The following is a 24,333-nucleotide window of genomic DNA, read 5'->3' as shown; positions in this document are numbered from 1 at the left end:
ACAAGCATACCAAAGGCAAACTGAACTGTTCTTAGTGCCCTGGTCAGTTGGTAATTAAAAATCCTTTTTGTGTGTGTCAAGTCCCAACTGGAGTATGGTTTAAGGAGGTTCCACACATCTAAAAGGCCTGATCCCCAACCACAACAAATGGCATTGGTGGGCCTTGAGTGTTGGAAAAAGGTCGATGCAGGGGGAAATTGAAATGATTGCTGCAGCGCCCCAGAGTCCTGGTCGTTGCAGTAACGTCGCTCTGCCGCTAAGGGGAGTGATGTTGCGTCTGATTGCACTAAGGGAGTTCACCTGATCAGGTATCACACACTACACTTCACACTCCGGCCACCAGGGGGGGTGGTTCTATCTAGTAGGCCACTCCTCACACACTCTGGTAAAACTGGGGGTTGGACAGCAAGACACAGAGAAGTAACTGGGAAGAGCTAGAGAGAGGACCTGTCAGGGATGGGATCCTGGCAGACTCCTAAGAGAACAACGCAACAAGTGAGCAACGGGAATACAGCAAAGAGGCAATAGGACCAGAAGGAGTCGTGCTGAAAGATTGAGGCAACATCCTTCTGAGGCGCAAACAGTCGGTGGCCGGAACGCCGAGAAAGTAAGAGACTTTAAGCATTACTTCAAACCACGGCAGGACAGCCAATTATAGGTTGGCTGTCTCACTTAAACACCTAAGCAGACAACGGAGGCAGCTGTGGGAGAGGGGCGACTCTAGAGTCCCGGAAGAACTCCAGGCCTACCCCATCATACGGGTGCGTCCTAGCCATATCATCTGGGGGACGGAGAGAACGAACATCAGAGACAGACAGAATCAGTTGTGAGGACTATCCCGGGGTGCTCAGCAGGGAAGGACTACAACACATAGGCGCTAGCAGGTAGACGCTGATTCTCACCTGTCAAGGGGAACTCCTAATGTGCCTTTGGACCGGCCGGTCTCAGACAGCCCGGTTAACAGTGCTCTGGATTGGCTAACTCGAAGCCTTAAGTAAAGAGGTAAAGAGACTGCAACCTGGTGTCCTCGTTATTTACTGTGACCGGCACCGCACCGCACTACCACCACCATCCACACCTATTACACAGGTCAACAAAAAAAAATTTTTTTTCTGGTGTCCAAAATATTTTAATGAATTTGAGGTATTTTTGGGGTGCTGATTCTGAATATGCTATCAGTTTTGCCAGATTGGCTCAAGTTTTTGACATTTTTGGTATCTTATTTATAGCACTTGTTGGTAAATGCGACGCATCATCTCATTAATTTCTTTGGATTAGTACTTGAACTGAGCAGTTCTCAATATAGTTTTGTGTTAATTAGTGTTCTAAAAGTTTGTTCATAGCTTGATTTTTGCACTAACTTTATGTTGTTGTCTGTTTTCCAGTGAAAAGCATGAACTCATCAAGAAGAAGTTGTCTTAACGATCCAGACTCATTCTGTTACATTTGTGGTGAATACACACTGCCAAAACATAGAAGAAACATAACAGACTTCGTAAAAAAAGTGTATTTTGCCTATTTTGGGGTTATGCTTGGGGACCAAGACAAGTTTTGGGCACCACACATAGTGTGCAAAGCATGTATCAAATTATTACGAAAATGGAGCAAAGGACAAAGAAAAAGCTTCAAATTTGGTGTTCCAATGGTGTGGAGAGAGCCAAAAAATCATCATGATGACTGTTATTTCTGTGCAGTGCAAGTGCAAGGATTCAATAAGCATAAGAAACGAAAATGGGAGTAACATGGAATCTGCAAGAAGGCCTGTCCCTCATTGTGAAGATGTGCCTGTACCTGTGTTTACCATAAATAACAGTCATCATGATGATTTTTTGGCTCTCTCCACACCATTGGAACACCAAATTTGAAGCTTTTTCTTTGTCCTTTGCTCCATTTTCGTAATAATTTGATACATGCTTTGCACACTATGTGTGGTGCCCAAAACTTGTCTTGGTCCCCAAGCATAACCCCAAAATAGGCAAAATACACTTTTTTTACGAAGTCTGTTATGTTTCTTCTATGTTTTGGCAGTGTGTATTCACCACAAATGTAGCAGAATGAGTCTGGATCGTTAAGACAACTTCTTCTTGATGAGTTCATGCTTTTCACTGGAAAACAGACAACAACATAAAGTTAGTGCAAAAATCAAGCTATGAACAAACTTTTAGAACACTAATTAACACAAAACTATATTGAGAACTGCTCAGTTCAAGTACTAATCCAAAGAAATTAATGAGATGATGCGTCGCATTTACCAACAAGTGCTATAAATAAGATACCAAAAATCTCAAAAACTTGAGCCAATCTGGCAAAACTGATGACATATTCAGAATCAGCACCCCAAAAATACCCTAAATTCGATGAAATATCTTTGGCACCAAAAATGCTGTTGACCAGTTGGGCGCCCCTCAGCAGGGTCACGGACCGGATCTAGCCACTGTGACAACCCCAGAGCAGAGAGTCAGAGGCCCGGTACCGGGTACCCCTTCGGCCCTGCGACAGTGGGGGCGCTACAATTTGGCGTCACGAACAGGATCTACTTAAGCCTGAAGAATCAGGTCATGTGTGCCTTGGAACTGTGATTTATTGTGCTTGGACTGTGACTTATTGCAAAGACTGTGCATTGTTATTGCCGCCAAGAGTTCCCGCCACAATTCGCCATTGCTGCGCATGGAAGGAGGAGCCTTAGTTTCGTGGGCGGAACCGGTCAAAAAGAAGCGCGGAACGAGAAAGCGCGGTAAGGTGCCAACCCCGGAAGAAGAACTCCGACCTCCAGCAGGTTAGTGGGAGGAAGGGACAGCCATGTCTGAGTCAGGGGAAGCGGAGGCGGCGGTCGCAGCCGTGAACGCAGAGGCAGCTCCGGTCCCCGTAGCGGACGTAGCCGCGGCCCTAATACCACCACTGGTGGCCACGGAGCCCGCTGCCCCCATCAGCCAGTCAGACACTGCCGCTACCACAAAGGCCATAATGCCCTTCTCTATGCCGTACCTGCCCGGAGCGGCCTGGCTCCCGCGATACTCCGGGGAGTCGCACACATTAAATGATTTTAAAGAGGGAATCTGCAGCCTGCTCGAGTTCTATCCCCTGACGGAGCCTCAGAAGGTTCATATGATAATCGGCCAACTCTTCGGGGCGGCTCTGAGAGAAGTGAAGTCCTGGCCCGCTGCGGATAAAGGAACTGCACAGCAAGTTTTTGCAAAGCTTAAAGCCACCTTCGATACCCGCACTGCTACAGAAATTAAACTGACTTTCTATGGATGCAAACAGAGACCACAGGATAGCTTACGGGACTATGCCCTTAATCTCCAGGAGGCGCTGCGGGCCATTAAGCAGAGTGACCCCGACAGCATGCAGGATGAGGATAAACTCCTGAAGGAGCGGTTCATTGAGGGGCTCCTGTGCAGTCACCAATGGGGCCAATTGCACTTCCTGGCCATGCAAAATCCAGACTTGACTTTTGCGCAATTCAAGGATAAAGCTATCCAGGCGTTGCAGGAGCGACAGCCCAACCGTGCAGCACCTCCCAGGCGTCCCGCTCTCACGTACCACCAGGAGGTGGCGTCGGATGCCCCAGTCACCGCCGAGGCCGATGCCCAGAGCCTAGAGGACGACTCACCTGCAGGACTCCGCCTCCAGATGCAGGAGCTGACCAAGAGCGTTGCTGCCCTGGCCCGGACGGTGCAGTCCCTACAGGAGGCCCCCAAGGAGAAGATCCAGCTGGCCTCCAGACCAGAGGATGTCCCTTGGATGCGACAGAGGAGGACTCCGCCGACCAGAGGCCGGGACGACGATCGCTTTCATTGGGACGGACGACCCATCTGCAACCGCTGTCATCAGGTGGGCCACCTTGCAAGGTACTGTCCTTTAAACGAGCAACCCCTGGGGCAAAGGGCCAACCCCCAGGAGTAGGACGGTCAGGCCCGCAGCATTGGAGAGCCAAATACGTTGGAGGGCGACCAGTTCTTCCTGTAGTGGTTGATGGTATCCCCATGAACGCTTTGCTGGACACCGGTTCTCAGGTGACGACTATGCCTTACGTGCTTTATAAACGGTATTGGGAGGACACCGATATTACTCGTGGCCCCGATGACGATTTCACCATAATAGCCAGTAATGGTCAGCCGTTGCCACAAGTGGGGTATAAAGAGGTCACCATCAAGGTGGGGCGGGTGGAATTGAAAGCCCAAGGGATTGTGATTGTTGATATTGATCGACGAGAATGTAATCCCATGATGACTATCGGTACTAATGTGATAGAAAATTGTCTTGCAGAAGTTATTGTTTTGTTGCAACAGGTAGCAGAAACCGCTGGCCACAGTGAACAACGCGCCCTGCAAAAAGAAATCAGAGCTCTGATGCAGAGACAGCAGGTAGAGCTGACTGGTGGTGAGATTGGTCGTGTCACTGTGAGTGATTCAAACCCCATCGCGATACCCCCCAGGAGTGAGATGTTAATATGGTGTCGGGCAGCCATAGTCCTCAGGGGTAAGGACTACCAGGCCTTGGTAGAACCCGTATATTCAGACAATAGGCCTACTATCCTGACAGCCCGGGGGGTGGTCGACGTCCGCCAGGGGAGGGTGCCCGTACGTGTCCTCAATTGTGGGGAGGAAGAGGTCCACCTCACCAAGTATGCCACGCTCGCCAAACTGTTCGCTGTCAATAATAGTGTGATACAGACACCTGAGCCCTTGGTCCCGTCAAACGTGGCGGAGGACAACGGTTCTGCTGTGCACTCGAAAGATTGGTGTCGGGAATTGCATGTGGGCACTGACTCTACCCCATCCCATCAGAAACAGGGGGCCTACAGGGTGGTTCACGAGTACGAGCAGGTATTCAGCAAACACCCCTTAGATTTTGGACAGGTGAAAGGGATCCAACATCACATCCCCACAGGAGATCACCGACCCATAAAAGAGAGATATCGCCCTGTACCCCCAGCTCATTACCAGTGTGCCAAGGACATGTTGCGAGAAATGAAGGAGGCCGGGGTGGTGAGAGACAGTTGTAGCCCCTGGGCAGCTCCATTAGTCCTTGTTAAAAAGAAGGATGGTACAATGAGGATGTGTGTTGATTACAGGCAGTTGAATCGCATTACACATAAGGACGCATACCCACTGCCCAGGATAGAGGAGTCTCTGGCTGCCTTAAAATCTGCTAACTACTTCTCTACCTTAGATCTCACCAGTGGGTACTGGCAGGTTCCCGTGGCGGAGGCGGACAAGGAGAAGACGGCCTTCACGACACCGATGGGTCTCTGCGAATTTAACTACATGCCCTTCGGATTGTGCAATGCCCCGGGGACGTTCCAGAGGATGATGGAGTGCTGCCTGGGGCACAAGAACTTTGAAACCGTACTGCTGTATTTGGATGATGTCATTGTCTTCTCTAAGACCTACGAAGACCATCTGAAGCACCTGGCTGAGGTGTTTGAAGCCCTGTCCAACTTTGGCTTAAAGGTGAAACCGTCCAAATGTCATCTGCTGAAACCTAAAGTGCAGTACCTGGGCCATGTGGTGAGCGCTGAAGGAGTGGCCCCAGACCCCGACAAGGTCACGGTGATCCAGGACTGGCCAAAGCCCAGCAACCTCCACGAAGTCCGGCAGTTCCTCGGGCTGGTAGGCTATTACCGGAGGTTCATTAAGGACTTCACCAAGAAGGCCACGCCCTTGCAAGACCTGTTGGTGGGCCAATCGAAGAAGACCAAGGGGAGGAACACCCCATTTGATTGGAACGAGGGGCTGGAGGGATCCTTCACTTGCTTAAAGTCGGCACTGACAGGAGAAGAGGTACTGGCCTACCCCGAATACGACCAACCGTTTGTGCTGTACACGGATGCCAGCAATGTAGGATTGGGGGCCATGCTGTCCCAGGTCCAGAAAGGCCAGGAGAGGGTAATCGCTTACGCCAGCAGGAAGCTTCGTCCCACGGAAAGGAACCCTGACAACTACAGTTCCTTTAAGCTGGAATTCCTTGCCATCGTCTGGGCAGTGACGGAGAGGTTCAAACACTACCTGGCCTCAGCGAAATTCACCGTCTTCACGGATAACAATCCGCTAACGCATCTGGATACCGCCAAACTCGGGGCCTTGGAACAGCGGTGGATGGCCCGACTGTCCAACTACGACTTCACCATCAAGTACCGGGCAGGATGCAAGAATGCGAATGCCGATGCCCTGTCCCGAATGCCCAATTTGCCTGAAACGGGAGAAGACCCGGAGGCACTTGAAGAGGTGGAGCTGCCTGCATTCCATCGCCCCAAAGCCACTCAGAACTCCCATCATGTGAAGAACAGGCACAAGAACCAACCGGATGCCCTGCTGAATCCCCTGCCCCACCATGGATGGGCGGAGACCCAGGATGGTGACCCCGCGGTCCGTCGGGTGAAAGAGCTCTTGACGCAGGCAGGGTTGCATCCCGGCCCAGACGATCCACAGGAGACCCAACAGCTGTGGAAGGGGAGAAGTAAACTGTTTATCCATGATGGCAAGCTGTGCCGGAGAGGCATCGACCCACGTACTCACGAATTGGTATGGCAGATAGTAGTGCCAAGGCGAGATGCGCCCATGGTTCTGGGAGCCTACCACGATGGAGCCGGACACTTCGGATGGAAGAAGCTGGAGAGGCTACTCCGAGGGAGGTTCTATTGGATTGGCATGAAGAGAGCCATTGAGAAGTGGTGTCAAGAGTGCGGTCCATGTAGCCTACGCAGGAGGGACCGTGGCAGCCAACGGGCTCCCTTGCAGCCTATCATCACCAAGCGGCCGCTCGAACTGGTCGCGCTGGATCATGTGAAGCTGACACCTAGCCGGTCAGGCTATGTCTACGCTCTTACCATCGTTGATCACTACTCCAGATTTTTGGTGGTTGTGCCTGTGAAGGACCTAACGGCCAGGACGGCCGCCAAGGCTTTCTAGCAGTACTTTTGTAGGCCCCATGGCTACCCGGAGAAGGTACTGACCGATCAGGGACCAGCATTCGAAGCGGAAGTGTTCCAAGAGTTCTGCCAATTGTACGGGTGTAAGAAGATCAGAACCACACCGTACCATCCCCAAATTAATGGGATGTGCGAAAAGATGAACCAGGTGGTGATCGACTTACTAAAGACCTTGCCCATAGAGGAACGGAGCCTGTGGCCAACGAAGTTGCCTGACTTGGTGGACATATATAATCACATCCCAGTAAATTCCACCAACTGCACTCCAGCGTACCAGATGCGAGGAAGGTCTAGCAAGTTACCCGTTGATCTGGACATGGGGGTCCTAACCCCCGAGGATACCTCGCCGGATGCCGATTGGGATACCGAGAGGCGGCAAAGGTACCGCAAGGTACAGGAGTGCGTGGAAAGAAGCCTTGATCAGGCCAGGCAAAAACAGGAAAGGGACTACAACCAGCATGCCCCTGCAATTCCCTTGCCACCTGGTGAGCACGTACTCAAACGAAAGAGGAGGCTACACAAACTCGACGACCAATGGGAAGCGGAACCGTATACTGTCCTGCCATCCGATTTCGACAACACGAAGGTTTGCCTAATCAGCAAGGATGGAGGGGAGACCTCGACGGTGATATCCAGGGACCACCTTAAAGCCTGCCCTGATAAACTGAGAGCGAGGGAAATGGATCCAGGAACCTCCCCATCTGTAGAAAAGGAGAAGATGATCCACACTGTCCTTGGTGACTTTCCCCAGTCCTGGACTCAGATAAATCAGGCCATCGTGGTACCTGTTCTAACGTACCAACAGCCGAACCCACCAGAACCAATGGTGGTACCAGATCATCCGGTCCCGCAACCTCAACAAGCCCTACCTGAAGATGCCGTGCCGACCGTTAAACTGGCCAATCCTCCCTCTGCTATCGGCGAGCCTGCCGTACCCACTGTTGCTAGCAGCAGCCCTGAGAGCTCCAGCCTGCCAGTGCTACCCAGACTCACTAGAAGTGTAGCTAGAAGGCAGTGCACTACACCAGCGGTAGCAAGCATAGTGGGCCCTGTTAGGCCAGTAGCAACCCCTGCGCTGCGAAGGTCTACGCGCAGCACTCAGAATCAAACTCCCCTCCGCTACAAAACTTGGAGGTATTAGTGAGGGCTGCTATTTAGTCAACAATTGTTTGTGTGCATATCTTTTGTTACAGGTTTTAAAATGGACAATGGAGTAATGGACAGTGATTGCTCCAAAAACTTCTAGAAGGGGACCCCTTTGTTTACCCGGGGTCCCCGCTGTTTCAACCACTAAACTGAGAGTCATAAACTGTGCATGACCTAACCTTTGCAACGTTCAAGAATCCTCACCTCCCACAAAGGGAAGCACTGTTATGTTTAATTGTTTATGATATTTCAAAATTTTGTGTGTTTTCTGTTAACATGTATTGTTGTTCTGATTTCCCCAGTCCGGGAGTACTGGATTTAACCGGGGGGGAGTGCAGCGCCCCAGAGTCCTGGTCGTTGCAGTAACGTCGCTCTGCCGCTAAGGGGAGTGATGTTGCGTCTGATTGCACTAAGGGAGTTCACCTGATCAGGTATCACACACTACACTTCACACTCCGGCCACCAGGGGGGGTGGTTCTATCTAGTAGGCCACTCCTCACACACTCTGGTAAAACTGGGGGTTGGACAGCAAGACACAGAGAAGTAACTGGGAAGAGCTAGAGAGAGGACCTGTCAGGGATGGGATCCTGGCAGACTCCTAAGAGAACAACGCAACAAGTGAGCAACGGGAATACAGCAAAGAGGCAATAGGACCAGAAGGAGTCGTGCTGAAAGATCGAGGCAACATCCTTCTGAGGCGCAAACAGTCGGTGGCCGGAACGCCGAGAAAGTAAGAGACTTTAAGCATTACTTCAAACCACGGCAGGACAGCCAATTATAGGTTGGCTGTCTCACTTAAACACCTAAGCAGACAACGGAGGCAGCTGTGGGAGAGGGGCGACTCTAGAGTCCCAGAAGAACTCCAGGCCTACCCCGTCATACGGGTGCATCCTAGCCATATCATCTGGGGGACGGAGAGAACGAACATCAGAGACAGACAGAATCAGTTGTGAGGACTATCCTGGGGTGCTCAGCAGGGAAGGACTACAACACATAGGCGCTAGCAGGTAGACGCTGATTCTCACCTGTCAAGGGGAACTCCTAATGTGCCTTTGGACCGGCCGGTCTCAGACAGCACGGTTAACAGTGCTCTGGATTGGCTAACTCGAAACCTTCAGTAAAGAGGTAAAGAGACTGCAACCTGGTGTCCTCGTTATTTACTGTGACCGGCACCGCACCGCACTACCACCACCAGCCACACCTATTATTGGGCGCCCCTCAGCAGGGTCACGGACCGGGTCTAGCCACCGTGACAACCCCAGAGCAGAGAGTCAGAGGCCCGGTACCGGGTACCCCTTCGGCCCTGCGACAGTGGGGGCGCTACATTGCCATACAACCGTTGGCCCATGTCCGACTTTTTAAATGTCTGGGAGTCATTACAATGGCCAAATGATCCAATGTCCACGGCGAAAAAACTACAGTCCGCAGCTGCAATTGCCGTGAGCACTATGGAAAAATATTTTTTATAATTAAAGTACTCGGATTCAGTTACAGCCGGTTTGTTAATTCTAATATGTTTTCCATCCATTGCTCCCAAACAGTTGGGGAAATTACAAACTTCCAAGAATTTATCTGCAGTTTCCTACCAGATTTCCGTGGTGAATAGGGGGATAAATTCCTCATGGAGAACATCCCACAAAGCCCGGCAGGTGTCTGCGACAATCCCAGATAGTGTGTAAATTGCTATCCGAAACTGGAAATGGAGCAATGATAGGCTCTCTCCGGTAGCCAGGAATCTGCCGAACAGAGAAAGAAAAAAAAATTCAAAACAATAATATTTATGACAGGGGTTTTGCAAAACAGAGAAATAAAAAAAAAAAAAGAAAATGACATGGCTTTTATAACAATAATATTTAGCACAGTTTTTTTGCAAAACAAAAAAAGGGAAAAATATTAAGGACATTGCAGAACAATAATAATTATGACTGGCGTTAATGTTTAAATATTACGTACCTTAGTGTCACCAGCAGAAGTTCCTCAGCAGGAATCGCTCTACAGAGCTGGGTTTCCTGCCTGCTGATGGATCCTCGTACACGAACCAGCAAATCCATGAAGCTGTCTTGAGACATCATCGTGTACTCAAAATATTTCTCCGGGTTTTCACGGAGCTCACTGTATAAGAAGTGGTAGGCTCCACAGCTCTGTCGGAGTTCAACAATCAGGTGCTGCCAAAAGCGCCGACGCCATCTTCTCTGCTTTTCTCTTTTCCATTTTTGCTCACAAGCAAATGCAAAGGAGAGAAACAAGTTGACATTCAAATTCAGATTCCGATAGAAACTCTCCATGCGAAGATCCATCTTGATGCAGGATACAGGAGCAAAATCTGATGATTTCATCTGTACAAGGGTTTATATACAGAAATGTCATGAGACACACCCATTTGGCGTGGCTTGGGTCAAGGAAATTCTCCTGGAAATTTTTTTTCCTATCAAACGCATGCGCATAAAAAACGCAAACGCATGCAAAAATGCATGCAAATGTTGCATTTTTTTCTGTCATGCGTAAGCTGCTGCGGATAAAAACGCAGCGTTATCATGCGTTTGCATGCGTTTTTGAATGCGGTTGCAGACGATACGCTGAGGACTCAACCGCAAATGTGAACCTAGCCTAAGCGGATGCTTTTCTCCTGATCCCTTATTATTTTGATGTCAAGTTTAGGGGAGTGATTAGAAATTGAGGAATGGTCTATTGTTCATGGTCTACTATTGCAGACAAAAGCTGAGTGGGAATGCTTCTTTGCGAAAAAGTTCTATGACAGCCAGACTCATAATAATGAGGAGGAGGAAGGAAGAGGTGATCTCCAAAGACTCATAGAGGGACATTCTTTACACATTACTCAAAACTATATGATCCATGTACAATTTCTATATTTAATGTTGATTATATTGACTTTTCTTGATAGGAGATAATGGATTCTTTTTCTTACTGTGATATCCGCTCAGTCTTCGTAACCAAGACGATCGACCGGATTATATCCCCAATGGCGATACAGCTCTGTCACTTGATCATTTCCCTGGAGTGTGATGGAAACAAGTATGCTGTGATAAGTGGTGACCTCGAACCGTTGGCTCAAGAATTATCCAAATTTACAGAGGATTTTGCAAATACTTCACTCAGGTTAGGTGTTTTTCTCAATACAATAATATAAAACACTTAGAAATGTATAAAAATTAATAGTAATGAAAGTTCTAAAAAAATTTCAGCTTCCATTTTAAGCAGAAATTCAGTTATTGTTTGGCGTGAGCCATTTTTTTACTTTTCTGGAATTTTAAACAGTTACTTTACAAATTCTAACTTTCTAACAATAAAAACACAATGATGATGAGAGATTAAACTATCTAGGCCTGAACTCACAGAATAATAATTGTCAGGCAAAGCGATCACTTTGTTTGTGGCCACTGACAGCGATATTCACTCAGAAGGTATATGGCGGGCAGTGGCTGCACTTGGAGGCTGAATAAGTGCATAGGCCACTATGCAAATTGCCTCTTCTGAGAAAAAGAGGACTTAACTCTATAGCGCCACCTGTTGGAAGTAGCGATCCTACAAGTCACAATCAACCCCCTAACGAGTCGTGCAATATGACTTAGGATAAAAGCCAAATCAGTATCTCAATTCGGAAACACGGTGTTTCGGGCTGTTGGCCCTCGTCAGTGCGAAGCATGAGAACTGATTTGGCTAGGTGAGAGGCTCTGGACTGGGGTCTAAGGGGTATCGTTTCTCCTTATGGAGAGTGACATACCATCTAGCCAAATCAGTACAATTCACTACTGCAATTGTAACGGAGGCCAGGGGGGTTGTCGTGGCTAACAGTGGCTGCTCTGTCACACCCTGGCCCTCCATCACATAAACACATTATCCCTTCTGTGGTGCATTTGGTGGTCCATTTACTTGTACATCAGGGTCCATATCGGTCTGCTGGGGCTCCTTTCCTTGAAGCACCATGTAATGACAGGCAGGGTCCAAATCCAGTTTCAACAAAACAACTTTACTAAGTTCATCCAGTTCAGTCACTAAAACAGCACAAGGTTCCTTGCAGAACATCAACATTCTATTCCCTGTACTGTTCCTCACTTCTCCAGGAATATCGCAGGGTTGTACCATCGCCTTCAGTACTGCAACTTCTTGACTGACCAGACTAACTCGTTTCAGGAGTTCCCCGTCCGTTTTGCGCCAGAATTTAGGGTAGTTCCCACGAAATTAGCTGTTACCATTTTGATGTTGCCCTGTATTCCTCCACCACCGTGTGACTGTCAGCCCATAGGCCCTGGACAACTGGGCTCTTCCCCTTGAACTTTGCGGGACTCAACTGTCCTGCCCCTACTGACTAACTCCAGGAAACTCCCCAACTACTCCCAAGTGACCCCTCCTATCTAGCTAAATCCTATTGATCTATCTTATTCCTATTTTACTCTATTGTGCCCCCCTAGTGGGCTAGATCCTATTGATTCCCTATATCTACTTGACACATTAACATCTGTACATTGCATTACACAGTATGACAACATTATAAAATATATCAAATATACATGGCATTCCACAGTATCACATATCAGCTTAACCAGCCTTGCAGGGACATGGGCAAGGAGTGTGTGCGGCATGAACTAGTCTCCGTACCCCCTTACACAATCTGCATTGCTGATGAAGGTCATGTGTTGACCGAAACATCTACATTTATATTTTGAATTGCCTACACTTACTAAATTGCATGAATACAAAAATTTTGAGTGCCAAGTTTTATCTAGGATTATTTAGGGGGTATGATCCTAAATGGGCACCGAATACATTAGCGCCATGTTCACGCTTTCTAGTTTTACCGTATAGTGAACATGGTAAATAAATAAGTGAAAAAAAATGTGGAATTACACTTTTTTTGCAATTTCTAGACACTTGGAATTTTTTTCCTGCTTTGCAGTATGTCACATAATAAAATTAATGGTGTCTAGGGATGAGCGAACCCCAACTGTAAAGTTCGGGATTCGTACTGGACAACTAGTATCCAGTACTGAACACAGAACACATACTTTGTACTGGAAGTTCGATTTAATGTTCGTGTTTGGTGCCAAAAAAGTCTGTTGAAATAATGCAGCACAGTCAATTAACAAGCTTTAACCTATGGGCACTTCTGGAGCCATAACAGCCATTCCAAGCATGGCTGTGATTGCCCAGCGCACCATATGACCTGGACAATATAAATGTCAGATCACAGGTGCCATTGCCACTCTGCCCTGATTAGCATAGGGACAGGATGCAGCTGGAGTAACGGACATTGTTAGGTTCTGTGTGTGCGCAAAAAAACCTCTGTGTGTGTACTCTGGACCTGTGACTGTGGGAGTACTGTGCCTTTAAACCTCAGTGTGTACTCTGCACCCATATGTGGGAGTACTGTACGTAAAAACAAATGTTTCAACTCTGCACCTGTGTCTGTGGGAGTACTGTGTAAAAACCTACAGGATTTAAAGGGGCGGTCCCCCTCACCACTCCAGTTTGTGTTTCAGAGCATAAGGGACACCGTCATTGAGTTAGTACACAATCATATATACAGTACTTAAACATTACTAAATAGCATCACCTCTAAAGAGTGACAACTAAAGGCACACCTTCCAATAGAGTGCAGGAATCCAGTGATTAGCTACCAGGGGGGGGGGGGATGTCGTGGACTCTGTAAAATCCTATTACTGGTAAGTAAAAACTGGTTTTCCTATCGCCACGACAGTACCCTACGAGAGACTTTCAAAGACTAATCACCTGGGAGGCACTAACAGATTCTAACACTTTCTGTATTTACAAATGTCATTATTCTGATTAACCAGTAGCTGGTGATATATCTCAAAGATACAAAGTGCTTGTACTTTTATAAAACATACAAAGGATATGCATACAAATATTGAGATTATGCTAAAAAAACCTCTTTGCTGTCTGTAACAAGATTTTGGCATCTATATGTATGTGAATAACTAACACATATTATGCCTATGTATACCCTTAGCAAAGCCAAGTCTACGGCAAAATAAACCCAAAAGAGATGATGCAATGACTGATAGTGGATCTACCTCTAAATCAGCCGCTGTGTAAAGAAGTCGTAGAGCTTCTGCCTCCAGCCCCGATGCACGCGTTTCGCCCTGCTTCTTCGTTTTGTGGACGGAAAAATGTTGCAGGATAAATAGCTCAATATTTTAAAGGCTTGACCTTTTATAAATGCAAAAATTGTGTTAATTTTTTATTTTATCGGTTAAATATATTTTTATTAAAGAGAAGAGAATTTTACAAGAAAAACAGTAGTTGAAAACTACGTCAATGATCAAAGTACTTTTTCTTATAATATACAATTCGAGAAGAGTAACACAAAAAAACACTCATTCACAAACCTTGTATAAATCTTACAAAAAAGAGAGAGAAAAAAAAAAAAAATTAGAGGGAGTAAACCCTCAAGAATGACTACGGTATCTTTAACATATAAGCAATGACTCCTTGCCCCCGCAACAGGCGAGGACTTTCATTACCGTAAATAAAGTAAAGCATACCTAAAATCAGTTCGCCCATGTCCCCTAAAGCGAGACATGCACGCAGATGGTATCATTATAAAAGTAACTGGTAAATCATGGTACAGACCTATCACACCGAGCTGGTGGAAGGTGAACAGCTCACCCAGGGGGGAGATAGAAAGAAGAAAAAATAGAGGGGGGAGCCCAATTAGGTGGGGCTCAAGAAAAGATATTTAAAATGAGAACATGAAAAGAAAGGAAGAGTAGCTTAGTAATCGACTGTAGAATAGACAGGTGTATTCAGGTAAACAGGTCAGGGAAACGAGCAGAATCTTTAAATAGAATCCATTCAGTCCAGGTACCTAAGAAGGAGACCCTTGTCTGTGAAAGGTCTGCTTCAATTTCCTCCATCCTAAAGATGGTTTCAAATTCTGAAAACCACTCCACAACATCGGGAATTTTTTATTTTATAAGATTTTTCATTTAGCTAAATGAAACATGGAGCAAACTGGATTTTTATGTTTTGTTTATTTTTACATAAAAAAATGTAACTTTTTATAATACATTTTAATCCCTCCAGGGGACCTGAACAATTTATTAGTATTGGATTGACCTGTGGCAAGTCTTGTGATGCAGTGACCCCTGTAAAAGGTAGGGGGCGCTGCATGGTCTCTCCAGTATATGCACGAAGGCATATTGAGGCCATGAGTATGCATGGATGTGGTAGTGAGACAGTGTCCGGCATTGTAGTTAATGGGAGGTATGTATCACAGGGAGGGATGCTCCCTGCGATGCAACCCGGAGTATCTTGTCATTAGAGCACGTAAGCACTGAAGATGTCATTTAGTACACCTGGGTCCGGGTTGCGGGTAGCTATGAGAGATGGGAGGGTCTGGCTACCCACATACCTCACCACTGGGTGAGGGCACTCACTGTACCTTTTTCCCTGCAGGAGTATGAGGACCTGCAGTGATGTCATGATCACGTGATCAGCCCATGTGATGTACCTCACCTATGGGGTGTGGTTACAAGGTACATAATGTGACCAGGGTGTGGGTCACATGTCCCTGTGTATGTTCCTGTGTTGGAAGACCTGGGAGTAGGCTTCCTGGAAAGCACATGCTGGTGTTGGGAGGTCCTGGGAGTAGGACCGGATCTCTGAGCAGCGTGGGTGGTCCTGGGAGTAGGACCGGATCCCTGAGCAGCGCACAGTGAAACTTGGGGAAGCTACCGTCCTCCGGTGGGTCTGAACTGACTAATGTGTGCCACCCAGACAAATTGGTGATCCCCTTGGGCAGCTTTCCCGGGGGACTGACAAGGAGTCAGCAGGTAATACCAGACTGTGTGTTTGGCTCCAGAGCGAGCCTGAATATTGGACTCGACCAAGAGTGTATGGTCGCAGTCCTGATGGAATAGAGTCATGCTGTGAACATTGTTACTTCGTTTTGACGTGCTTTGAAGATTGTTGTTTTGTGTTTTCTGCCACTGGGGTTTATAGAGTAATAAACCCAGTTGAACTTTTGAAGAAAACGTCTTGCTGTGTGTTATATCGCTGCCAAGCGAGTATTCCCCAACCCGTAAGTAAGTGCAATCTTACAGTCTTGATCGGAATACTATTATGGGAGACATGGCGACATCCATTAAGCCCCCGTTGCCATGAAAAGCCATAAGCACGTAGGAATCAGAATGGGAGTTGGGGTGGACATTGAGTTGACAGCTGGGTAATATACTTTGTCAAACTGCTTAGATTTTACAGTTTAATATTGACGCTGAAATCCAATGGCTTAAACTGTTGTGATCACAGCCAGGTGCCAATTGTAAAACACAGCCAGCACCTAGCTTGTATGGAGCAGGTTTAGCTCCATACATCCCTACACCCATAGTATACAAATATAGTGTGGATGTAAATGGGTTAAGTGTTATAAACATACAGCTTTTACTTTGCTATAAGAAATTTGCATACCTTTTTCAAAATTATTACGCTTTATTTAAAGAGGAACTTTCACCAGCTGGAACATGTTAAACTGGCCAAATAATAAAATAATAGCTGCAAGAGCTGAAAAAACATAGATTTTATCTTATAATTTTTCCTCTTCTATGCAGATATATTAGTTTGTTAAATTATAATTTATAATATGCCCAACATATGGGGTGATATGGGGTGAGTTTTCTCTGGGGGCATGTATTTCTTTCCCTTTATGAGGCTTACCAACCATAAGCAGGAGGCATCAAGCAGAGGAAGAAAGAATAAGCCCCACAATAGCTTAGAACAGACTTTCTCCTGTGTGAAATATAATGATAGACAGCCTGCTTTCAGTGATCCCACTGCCAAGCAGTGTGTGATTGCAAAGTGCTGGGAGCATAGCTGAGGGTAATCACTAACATTTCTAAATTTTTAATCTGATGGCAGTCAGTGGCAGTACAGCATAAGCTCTTCCCTCACAGGGCTGTCAGCTCTGAGGTGTCTTCCCCTGTCCAACCATTGGGTGCTGTGTAATGAAAGCTGAAGAAGTGTTAGTAGTAATCACACACAGCACTACAGTGAGATCTGGGACAGCAAAATGTCTGTAATTATAATTCTTACACAGGAACACCTGTGCTAACTTATTGTGGTGGCTTGTTGTTTTTTTCGCTTGCATGACACTTCAACTTGATTTTGTGGTGCCCCAGGGGTCCAGTCATCACAGAGATACTGCACCTCACCTAGAGGTGTGGTATCCCACTGTCAGGTAAGGAGGGAGCACTATCCAGGACTCTAACCCTCACATCCAACACACCAGTTTAGTCGGGGCACCTGTGCGTACCCGTAGGGAGGAAGGCCTCATCCCAAGCTGGATAGGAAGGGGTGTTGGGAGTGGGTGGGGTAGGTAGAGTAAGGGAGGAGCTAATTTGGAGGGAAAGTGAGGGAAGGAGGGAGGAAGTGGAGTTGAGCAGACGTGCAGGTCTGCAGTTACTGATGGACAGACAGAAGAAGTGTGAAATAGAGACAGAAAGAGGTTCCAGAAGCAAGAAGGGGTCCTATGGGCGTGGGAAGTGCAGAAGCCACCTGTGGAGCCTGCATCCAGATGTAGAGGGACCGGGTCGCAGTCAGGGGACAGGCACCAACTTAGTGAGAAACTACAAGTCTAGCTAAGAAACCGGAGGCTGTGGCTTCTGCAAGAGTCACAGACACATCCACCCATGCTTCGCCAAAAAGCCAGCTGAATAGAATCCAAGGGACTCAGAGGATGTCCCCCGACCAGGTTCGTGGCTGCTGGCTTGGAACACTGGGTAAAGCGCTGGGCAGCAGAAGACGAAAGCCAGCGTAGAGAGACAGCTAGAGAAAGGCATATGAAAGGAGTCCTGGAAAGGTGTATCCCAATCTACCTGGGAGTTTGCTGGACCACAGACTCGGAGGACATAGCACACCCGGCTGGGTGCCAGAAAGAACTATAAGTAAAAAATCTGGAAACTGCACCTTGCTGTGTCCTTTGCGTTATTCCAATCACACCTGCCCAGCATAGCCACCACAGCCATCTTATATCTCTACACTACATCTGCCCTGGGGTTAGCTCTACCCATGGAGAGCTGCACCAACTCTGCTGCATCACCATCTGCCCCATAGGATCTGAACTGCAGCGTCGGCCACTATTTCATTTCCAAACACCACGGGTGGAGTCACGAACATTTCCCCTTTTCCGCATAATAATTATAATCTTTATCTATATAGCACCAACATATTCCGCAGCGCTATACAGTTTACCAGTTTCAAACACAACAGTCATAAGTAACAATGTTAACAATACAATAATTAAAGCAAAATAAGAGGACCCTGCTCGTGAGAGCTTACAATCTACAATGAGGTAGTACAGGTGTGTATTTACAATGATGTATTTACAATGATGGTCCAGCCAACTTCAGGGGGTGGGAGATAGATGGAAGTAGTGAATGGGCTACACACACACACAAACATAAAATGACTTTGAATAGTGAACGTGATAGGCCACTCCGAACAAATGTGTTTTGAGGGAGCACCTAAAACTATGCAAATTGTGGATGGTCCTAATATTTTGGGGTAGAGCATTCCAGAGGATTGGCGCAGCACTTGAGAATTCTAGGAGTTGGGAGTGGGAGGTACAGATTAGTGCAGAGGTTAGTCGAAAGTGGTTTGCAGAGCGCAGTGGTCGGTTAGGCCGATAGACAGAAATGAGGGAGGAGATGTAAGGGGGTGCCGCACTGTGGAGAGCTTTGTGGGTGAGAACAAGTACTTTGAATTGGATTTTATAATGAATGGGTAGCCACTGCCAGTGTAACGACTGGCGAAGAGCGGACATGTCTGAGTACTGATTAGCTAGATGTACAACACTGGCTGCTGCATTAAGGATAGACTGGAGTGGGGAAAGTCGAGTGAGGGGAGGCCAATTAATAGAGTAGTAGAGTAGTAGGTTTTTGATGTTTCCATGGTGAGAGAAGAGCGGATTCTAGAGATGTTCTTTAGGTGTAAGCGGCAAGAGCAGGCAAGAGATTGTATATGGGATGTGAAGGAGAGATCAGAGTCAAACAGAACACCCAGACAGCGCCTCTGCTTCCGGGGTGTTATTATGGTGCCACCAATGGAGAGGGAAATGTCAGGTTTAGGGATGTTAGTAGACAGTGGGAACAGTAGAAGTTCATTTTTGGAGTGGTTGATTTTCAGATAGAGGGCGGACATGATGTTGGAGACTGCAGACAGGCAGTCACTGACGTTCTGTAGTACAGCAGGGGTAAGGTCAGGGGATGACGTGTATAGTTGTGTGTCATCGGCATAAAGATGGTACTGAAAGCCAACTTTGCTGATGGTCTGTCCAATTGGGGCTATGTAGAGAGAGAAGAGAAGGGGGCCAAGGACTGAGCCCTGAGGTACCCCGACAGCGAGAGGAAGAGGAGATGAAGTGGAGCCATCAAACAAAATACTGAAGGAGCGATCAGAAAGATAGGAAGAGAACCAGGAGAGAGTAGTGTTCTTAATGCCTAGTGACTGGAGCCTAGAGAGTAGGAGATGATGGTCAACAGTGTCGAAAGCTCGAGACGAATGAGCAGAGTGGTCACCATTACATTTTGCTGTCAGAAGGTCATTGGTCACTTTGATGAGTGCAGTTTCTGTTGAATGTAGGGGGCGGACATTGGACTGTGAAAGGTCTAGGAGTGAGTGAGTAGAGAGGTAACAGGTAAGGCGGAAGTAGACCAGGCGCTCCAAGAGTTTAGAGATGAAGAGGAGATTGGAGACTGGTTTGTAGTTATTTGTGCAAGATGGGTCGAGGGTGCGTTTCTTTAGTAATGGGGTAATGATAGAGTGTTTGAAGAAGGATAGGAAAATGCCTGAGGGGAGAGAGATTAAAGATTGTAGTTAGGTGAGTTGTGACGACTGGAGAAAGACAGAAGGAGATGAGAGAGAATGGGGTCAGTAGTGCATGTAGTGGGACGAGAAGAAGAGAGGAGCTTGGAGACTTCTTCTGTGATCGGATCGAATGTGGAGAGTGAGCCAGGGGAAATGCAGGGTGGGATGGGAGTCACTGCACTTGGTGGCTGGGAGGGGATTTCCTAACAGATATTGTCTATTTTCTCTATAAAGTGGGAGGCCAAGTCAATCAGCACAAATGTCTGTGATAGAGGCTTGTGCTTTTGGGCTGAGGAGGGAGTGAAAGGTGTCAAAAAGTTTCTTAGAGTTGTTGGATAGTGAGGAGATCAGGGTGATGAAGTAGGTCTGTTTGGCTAGGTGAAGGGCAGAGTTATAGGTTTTTAACATAAATTTGAAGTGGATGAAGTCTTCTGGTGTGCGAGTTTTCCTCCATAAGCGTTCAGCACTCCTAGAGCATTGCTGGAGAAATCGAGTTTGCGATGTGAGCCAGGGCTGTTTCACTCTGTGTTTGGAGGTTCTGAGGGTGGGGGCACTACTGGGTCCAGGGTGCTTCTGAGAGTGTCATTGTAGTGGTGTACAGCCAGATCAGGACAGGAAAAAGAGGAGATTGAGAACAGTGTTGAGTGTATGGAGTCTGAAAGTGTATGATGGTTAATGGCATGTAGATTTCTGACTGAATGGTAGGTAGGAGTGTGCTGGGGTGGGCGAGGATTTGTGAGCATGAAGGAGAGAATGTTGCGGTCAGAGAGGGGAAGGGGTGAGTTATTTAGGTAGGAGATTGAACAGAGCCGGATAAAGACCAAGTCAAGGGTGTTACCGTCCTTGTGTGTCTCAGAGGCTGGGAGCTGTGAGAGGCCGAGAGAAGTGGTTAGTGATAGAAGATGGGACGCAGATGTGGAAGTGGGGCTGTTGATGGGGATGTTAAAGTCTCCCAGGATAAGGGTTGGGAGTTCTGAGGACATAAAGTGCGGCAACCAGGCTGAGAAGTGGTCCAGGAAGTGGGTGGGTGAGCCTGGGGGCCGATATATGACCGCTACTCTGAGGGAGAGGGGACGAAAGAGCCTGATGGTGTGGTGTCCCCATAAACTTTATTCCCATTTTCCATTTAACACAAAAACAACACTTTACTAATGGACGCTCAAGGCCACAGACCGAGTCACTACTGCCGTGACCTTCCCCTTTAGGAACTGCCGTATCAGACCAGTTATCGAGTACCCCACGGCCCCATTGGGCATACCAACTGGTCAATGTAATTCATGGGATAAAAGTACATGCCCACAGAGAAGAATCTGGGGTAACACCCAGTTAGGTTTATATAAATTGATCAATCTGAGGGCAAAAGATGAATATGCAGAATATATCTTTATTTAATTAATTAATTCTTCAAGAAAAACCAAGATCTTCGACCAGACATACAGAGTGCCAATGTTTCGGCCTAAAACGGCCTTTTACATGGCAATTTATCTATAAACAAGTCACAAAACACAGAATGAAAATAAATATCACATTACAGATATTCGTAACATGGTCGAGATAACAAATCAGAAGTAAATACCAACATACTTGTGTTGCTATAAATAAACAATGCAAAATGCTACTAATAGTAGTAATCATCATCAGGGGGGATATTCTCCTCGAGGTAATAGAGGTAAATCTCTTATCACTCCTATTGCTGAAGAGAAAATAAGCGAAGGAAAAGAAAAAACATAACATAAAAATTGCAAATTGCAAATCTATATAGTTATAGGTCCATATAATACTCCAGGAAAATGGATAATAGTCCTAGGGAGTCAGAGTCAGTCCAGTGGATAACATAAGAAAAAACAAAGTCCATGGTTTACCTGTATGTCGATATAGGAAATGGTGCTGTAAAGATAGAATATATAGCCATAAGTGCATAGAACAAAGGAAAAATGGTGAGATAGGTACAGAGAGAGCACTAAACATACCTGAAGAATCGGAGATATAGGAAATATATGATGCAGGGCAACCCGGATACTGCCGGCAACGTGCGTGGTGTGCTAAGAGGCTGGTGCTGCGCCTATTTATGGCGTCAGTAATTAGAGCGGCCGGAAGAAGGGAAAGACAACACTAATGGGCAACTGCGCATGCGTGAATCCCAGTTGGGTTTATCATAAATTATAATCTAAATATTATAGGCTAATATCTCTAAAACAGAGAAGAAATAAAAAAATAAAAACAAATTTTACTCAGCTCAGCAGCTTAAAACTGATGAAACATTGTCTTTGAGGAAGTGTGTCCTCCCTTAACATTCAGTAAATTGTGTTAAAGAGTAACTAAAACGTTCTAATGTATTTTCATAGTTAATTGCGCCTATAATTACAATCAGAGAGGTGAGTGTTCAAGTCCTGAGATCCCATTGATTGGTCAGAAACTCTGGGCTGTGTGAATGCTCATGCAAGAGCTGTGCTCGTCTATCTCCTGAACTGAAAAACACTCAGGGTATGTGCACAAGATGCGGAAAACGCTGCAGATCCGCAGCGTTTCCGCAGCTGCGGGTCCGCAGCAGTTTCCCATCCCATGAGTTTACATTACAATGTAATCCTATGGGAAACAAAAAACGCTGTGCACATGCTGCGGAAAAAAACGTGCGGAAACGCAGCGGTTTACATTCTGCAGCATGTCACTTCTTTCTGCGGATTCCGCAGCGGTTTTACAGCTTCTCCTATAGAAAACCGCAGTTGTAAAACCGCAGTGAAATCCGCAGAAAAACCGTGGTAAATCCGCAGTAAATCTGCGATAAATCTGCAGTAAAAATGCAGCATTTTTGCCCTGCAGATTTATCAAATCCTGGATCTTCTTTCTGGCAGGTCTGCATTTCACCAATGCAGTGATAATCAGTGGTGGTATCTTTTTGTAAATGTATCCAAAAAATGGGAACTGCATTTTCCCCTTTGTTAAAAGGGAGATTTACGAAAACAAACTTGTGGAAGCTGACCACTAGATGCTCGTTAGGGTAGAGTTGGAGACCCAGTTTTTACTATGTCTCACTCTGGTTGGTGACTATGTTTTGATAGCTATTGATACATTTCCTGTGGCTAATTTTTGGCACTCATACATGTTTATTGGAGCCTACATGTTCGCATGTTTCATACTTTTCTTTTGCCATCATTTCACCAGAGCTGTGTATTGTGTTTGTGACACTTTCTACTATTACATAAATTGCTTTCAGTTTATAGATTTGTTTATTATGTTGTAATCATCTTTTTTTTGTGACCATCACATTTCTATTTATTTTTATTTTTGTTATGTCTCACTTGTGATGTGTACACATGACTTTTTTATATACGAAATCTAATAAAGTTCTTATTCAAATTAATTGGCTTACATGATTTGTATGACTCTCATGTTTTCCATGTTGTTCTGTGTTTTAGCATCATAGATTGAATTTAGAGGATTAGCGGTGTACATATACAAATTTCGACATTCTGTAAGGACACTAGTAGTGCTTTGGTGTAATATCCAACCAGTTTTGACAGTGTCACAATGTCATATTAGCATTTTCTATTTCAGTAACTTTATAAATAAATAGCCGTTTGTTTTATAAGCATGGTCAGGAACACTTGATGTTTGTCTTCTTAGGCTGGGAGCAGAGTGTGATGATGGAACTTTGTGTACAAAAATGGAAAAAGCAGCAAAGTCCCTTTTAATAATTGGGAAAAGCATCCTGTTGTCAGTACAGAAACTAACCATTCAACCCGCAGTTCGAAAGCACCAGGAGGAATTGATTACTGCAGCTCAAAACATATTGATGGCAACTCTTAAGGTAGGAAAATATTGTTTATATAAGTTTACAGTTCTATGGATTAACTGAAAAACATATAAAATATTTGCATACAATTTTGAAGGTTTTCCATTAATATATTTTTAACTTCTTTGGCTTACTGTAGGTAAAAATAATAAAGCCAGCCATACTTGCCTACCCTATTTCAACATTGGCTCTCAACTATTGCTCCTGAGCAAAGCTTAGTTTATGATTCCTATCCAATGGGAGTTAAACATTTTACTAATGGAAACCTCTGTTAAGTAGCTATTTTGAAAACTTAGTGTTGTTCATTTATATATTTTTAACATTTTTATTACAATTGGAATGTCATTTTGAATGTGGCTCAAACCATTAGCCATATTGTTATTACTAGGCATGCTTGCATTTCATATCTATATGATTAATGAACTTTGTCAATAAAAGGTACAACATTTTATTATCCATATAGTGATATATATATAACCCCACTTTTTTCCTTTATTTTACAATTTGTGCATCCATTCACTGCCCGACAACATCCATCCCTTGGAACACCCTGACTACATTTACCATGAATCTTTGTACGGCAGACATCCCTTAATTCTCACTTTCAGTGCCTACCAAC

At 45.9% G+C, this 24,333-nt stretch overlaps 1 long non-coding RNA gene across 1 annotated transcript in view; it reads left to right on the top strand.

The window, feature by feature from the left end:
• LOC143809199 (uncharacterized) overlaps window positions 1–24,333 on the top strand; it is an 87,986-nt gene that overhangs the window by 45,989 nt on the left and 17,664 nt on the right. The window contains exons 2-3 of the long non-coding RNA XR_013222142.1: window positions 10,983–11,197; window positions 23,546–23,729. This is a non-coding gene — a long non-coding RNA (uncharacterized LOC143809199). The remainder of the gene's footprint in view (window positions 1–10,982; window positions 11,198–23,545; window positions 23,730–24,333) is intronic.

The sequence above is a fragment of the Ranitomeya variabilis genome, chromosome 2 (assembly GCF_051348905.1).
Source record: "Ranitomeya variabilis isolate aRanVar5 chromosome 2, aRanVar5.hap1, whole genome shotgun sequence".
NCBI classification, from domain to species: Eukaryota; Metazoa; Chordata; class Amphibia; order Anura; family Dendrobatidae; genus Ranitomeya; species Ranitomeya variabilis.
The sequence above is the reverse complement of the archived record's forward strand: the minus strand, read 5'-3'. Positions and strand labels throughout refer to the sequence as shown.